The sequence below is a fragment of the Carcharodon carcharias genome, chromosome 30, assembly GCF_017639515.1.
Source record: "Carcharodon carcharias isolate sCarCar2 chromosome 30, sCarCar2.pri, whole genome shotgun sequence".
NCBI classification, from domain to species: Eukaryota; Metazoa; Chordata; class Chondrichthyes; order Lamniformes; family Lamnidae; genus Carcharodon; species Carcharodon carcharias.
In genome coordinates, this window is record NC_054496.1 from 36,389,961 (window position 1) to 36,395,096 (window position 5,136).

At 47.8% G+C, this 5,136-nt stretch overlaps 1 pseudogene; it reads left to right on the plus strand.

Moving 5' to 3' along the window:
* Positions 1 to 4,536: 4,536 nt before the first annotated feature.
* LOC121271451 lies at positions 4,537 to 4,704 on the plus strand (annotated as a pseudogene).
* The last annotated feature ends 432 nt before the right edge of the window (positions 4,705 to 5,136 follow it).

The following is a 5,136-nucleotide window of genomic DNA, read 5'->3' on the forward strand; positions in this document are numbered from 1 at the left end:
ACACAGCAGTGTGGAATTGCCCAGACCTGCGCCATGTACAGCAACAGCGAGAGTGCCTCACACCTGATGACCAGGTTCTTGCCCGCAATGGAGAGGGAGCATCGCTCCCACATGCCCAGTTTTCTTTTCACCATAGATACTCACTCCTTCCAGTTTCTAACACATGCCCCGGTCCCTCCGATTGTTGGTGGATGTTGTTGTGGATGGGGAGAGGCCCGAACAATCCCCATCCACCATTACTCTCCTCTGTCTGGCTGAACAAATTCTCCTTTAACTCCTCTCACTTCCTCCAAATAAAAGGTGTGGCTTATGGGTACCCACATGGGACCCAGCTATGCCTGTCTCTTAATGGGGTATGAGGAACATTCCTTGTTCCAGTCCTACTCCGGCCCCCTTCCACAACTCTTTCTACGGTACATCGATGATTACTTCGGTGCCGCGTCATGCTCTCGTCAGGACTTGGAAAAATTTATTAATTTTGCTTCCAATCTCCACCCCTCCATCATTTTCACATGGTCCATCTCTGACACTTCCCTTCCCTTCCTTGACCTCTCTGACTCAATCTCTGGTGATAGACTGTCCACCAATATCCATTACAAACCCACCGACTCCCACAGCTATCTTGACTACAGCTCCTCACACCCCGCTTCCTGTTAGGACTCCATCCCATTCTCTCAGTTTCTTCGCCTCCGTCGCATCTGTTCCGATGATGCTACATTCAAAAACACTTCTTCTGACATGTCCTCCTTCTTCCTTAACCGAGGTTTTCCACCCACAGTCGTTGACAGGGCCCTCAACCGTGTCCGGCCCATCTCCCGCGCATCCGCCCTCACGCCTTCTCCTCCCTCCCAGAAACATGATAGGGTCCCCCTTGTCCTCACTTATCACCCCACCAGCCTCCGCATTCAAAGTATCATCCTCCGCCATTTCCGCCAACTCCAGCATGATGCCACCACCAAACACATCTTCCCTTCACCCCCCTTATCGGCATTCCGTAGGGATTGCTCCCTCCGGGACACCCTGGTCCACTCCTCCATCACCCCCTACTCCTCAACCCCCTCCTATGGCACAACCCCATTTCCACGCAAAAGATGCAACACCTGCCCCTTCACTTCCTCTCTCCTCACCATCCAAGGACCCAAACACTCCTTTCAAGTGAAGCAGCATTTCACTTGCATTTCCCCCAAATTAGTCTACTGCATTCGTTGCTCCCAATGTGGTCTCCTCTACATTGGAGAGACCAAACGTAAACTGGGCGACCGCTTTGCAGAACACCTGCGGTCTGTCCGCAAGAATGACCCAAACCTCCCTGTCGCTTGCCATTTTAACACTCCACCCTGCTCTCTTGCCCACATGTCTGTCCTTGGCTTGCTGCATTGTTCCATTGAAGCCCAACGCAAACTGGAGGAACAACACCTCATCTTCCGACTAGGCACTTTACAGCCTTCCGGACTGAATATTGAATTCAACAACTTTAGGTCGTGAGCTCCCTCCCCCATCCCCACCCCCTTTCTGTTTTCCCCCTTCCCTTTGTTTTTTCCAATAAATTATAAAGATTTTCCTTTTCCCACCTATTTCCATTATATAAAAAAAAGCCCCACTAGAGCTGTACCTTGAGTGCCCTACCATCCATTCTTAATTAGCACATTCGTTTAGATAATATCACCAAGTTTAACTTTAACAACTATGTGTTCTATTGTACTATTGTCGTTGACATCTTTTGATGATCTGCTTCTATCATTGCTTGTTTGTCCCTACAACCACACCCGCCCCCCCCCCCCAACCTCTCTCTCTCTCTCTCTCTATCTCTCCGCCCCCCACACACACACCTTAAACCAGCTTATATTTCAACTCTTTCTTGGACTCGAACTCAAGTTCTGTCGAAGGGTCATGAGGACTCGAAACGTCAACTCTTTTCTTCTCCGCCGATGCTGCCAGACCGGCTGAGTTTTTCCAGGTAATTCTGTTTTTGTTTTGGATTTCCAGCATCCGCAGTTTTTTTTTTGTTTTTATCTCTGGGCAGAATTTTTCACTTGGCGGGCGGGCGTGTGTCCGATTCGCTCGAGACTGAAATGACACATGTTGACATCAGCCGAGTGTCTCAATGTCAATGCACACTCTCACGATATTTCGATGCATCATTAAATATTGGCCGACGCTGCACCTGCAGAACAAATGAAGCAAACTCATGCCAATAACACAGAATCAAATGTCATTTAATGTTGCAGGTGACAGATTCCTGAACTGAACATTAATTACTGTTAATTAAATTGCACAATCAGAAAGGTAACATCTAAGATAAACCAATGCAATCAGGCAGAATAATTGAAAGCAATCTTTTCTTTGTTTTCCATACGCAGCATTCCTTGAATTATTTAAGAGGCAGCACTGATGTTGATTCTATTGCTACCGCTGAAAATACTGTAACTCCTTCCGCTGACAGGAAAGGCGTCAACAACAGTTGCACCTGCACACTCAGGCCTCACTGTTGAATAGAACAGGAGAGAGCTGATGCTTCACTGATTCAGGGCATTGGTGTGACCCCATCTGGAGCAGTGTGCACGCTATTGGTCTCCTTATTTGAGGAAGAATGTCAGTGCGTTGGAAGCCATTCAGATACGCTTTACCCACCTAGTACCTGGATTGGGTGGATTGCCTTATGAGGAAGGATTGGACAGGCTAGGCCTGTATCCGCTGTAGTTCAGAAGAGTAAGAGGTGACCTGATTGAAACATACAAGAATCTGAGGAGCCTTGAGAGGGTGGAGTGGAAAGGATGTTTCCTCTTGTAGGAGAATCTTGTATTCGGGGCCACTGTTTAAGACAGAGGTGAGGGGAAATTGTTTTCTCTCAGAGGGTCGTGAGACTTTGGAATTCTCTTCCTCAACAAGCGATGGAAGCAGAATCATTGAATGTTTTTAATTATTGATAAGTAAGTGGGTGAAAGGTTATCGAGGGTAGGGGGTAATGTGGAAATGAGGTTACGATCAGATCAGCCGGGAGCTTATTGAGTGGTGAAGTGGGCTTGAAGGGCTGAGGGGCCGACTCCTGTTGCTAATTCATATGTTCATATGTTTTTGTTAGTAACATGAAGAGGTTTTCACCCTCAAAGGCATTTAGAAGGCAAGAGAGAGAGTGAGAGAGGCGGGGGGAAGTTTCCTGTCTCCAGAAAAACCTGAACAAAAACAAAAATTCCTGGAAAAACACAGCAGGTCTGGCAGCATGTGCGGAGAGGGATACAGTTAATGTTTCGAGTCCGAATGACACTTCAACAGAACTTCTCTGTTGAAGGGTCATTCGGACTTGAAACGTTAACTGTGCCCTCTCTGCAGCTGCTGCCAGAACTGGTGAGTTTTTCCAGGTATTTTTGTTTTTGTTTTGGATTCCCAGCATCCGCAGTTTTTTTGCTTTTATCCAGAAAAACCTGCTCTGTCTGCAGTCGATGGGGGTCGATGTCAAGGAGGAACTGCAAGAGGGGAAGAAACAGCAAGCCTCGCTCTTTGCCGCGGAGGCCTCTCAAGATGATCTTCCGTTCCAGAGTCCACTCCGTGGAGCAGGATGAGACATGCTCACGTTTCTTCTTCCAAAAGATACACAGAGAGAGTTCTGTGATCAGTAGCCTGAAGGAAGAAGACAGCTCAGTAAAGTCATCACAGTCCGACATTTTGAGGATCAGCAAATCTTTTTATGTCGGATTATATGATGTGATGCCCACAGACAGTACGGAGTCCCAGTCCTTCCTGTCCTCCATTACAAAGGGCTTTGATGACAGTACATGGGACAGTCTGGACAAACATGGTGGATGTGCTCTCCAAAATGGGATTTAGGGAGGGAATCTACAACACGCCAGGAGTATCACCCCCTCTGCACGTTGCCCTCGAGGTGGCTGTGGTGGGGACAAGACCATTGTTCACCTCCTTGTAGATTGTGCCTTTGCAAAGAAGGTCTGGAGAGAAATGCAGTGGTTTCTGTCAAGGTTCATCCCGAGCAGCTCTGTGACACAGGACTCGGTGCTCTACGGGCTGTTCCCAGGGACACACATTGAGACAGAGATCAACTACAGCAGGAAGATCATCAACTCGGTGAAAGACGCTCTTTTGTCTGCCCGAAACTTGTTGGACTTCCAGCCCAAAGAGTTGTACCTGACTGAGTGTTGCAGACTGGCACATTCCAAGGTCCAGGACTACGTGCTGAGGGACGCACTAAAGCTTGGGGCAGCTGCCGCGAAGGGGAAAGGTCACTGTGTAAGACCTTTCTGCCATAGGGCACTGAGGGACTGCTTAGACCCCTCGGGGTGTACAGCTCAAAATGAATGTCTGCATTGAATACTCATTGTATTATAATTGTATTGAAGCACCTCAGAGCACAACATGATGTATGTTGATAAATCCAATACCTTTGATTGTCTGTAATGACCCGATTGAAATGATTGTATTGAAGCACCTTGTGGTCCATGTGTACAAGTTGAATCTGATTGTACTTTTGTGAGGGTGATTTTGAAATGTTTGTAATATTCTTTCAGATATTTTATGAATAAAGTAGATTTTTCAAAAAAAATGTTATCAGTTTAGTGTCTGATACGTCCGATATCTGGGGGTCCATATATTAAATTGATTTTTGGAGCAGGCAGATGGAACAGGATCTTGCTTCATCCACTCCACACATCGACCTGGTATTGCAGCATCTTCAGGAATGGTGCAGTTTTGCCCTCTGCGGGGTGAAAGGGAAACTGAAAAGAAGAAAAAGTCATTCAGAGCATTGTCCTGCTTTCCATCATTGATCTGGTTGAAGTGAACTTGTGCTGAGTGGCAGGACAGGCTCATTGATGCTAGACTGCGTGATGCCCCCTGTTGGATTTTGGCACAACTGCAGGGCTGCTGCTGGTATACACTGGTGCTGCTTGTCAGGGTGGAGCCTGGGACTGGACGATGCCTCCTGTTGGGTTTTGGTGTAACTGCAGGGCTGCTGCTGGTATACACTTGTGCTGCTTGTCAGGGTGGAGCCCGGGACTGGACGATGCCCCCTGTTGGGTTTTGAGGCTGTTGCAGGCACTGCGTCAGGGAGGCAGCATCAAGCAGGAAACGTCCTGATGCTTAAAGCTGGCTGTCGGGTCTTCAGCCCGTGTTCGGTCACACACA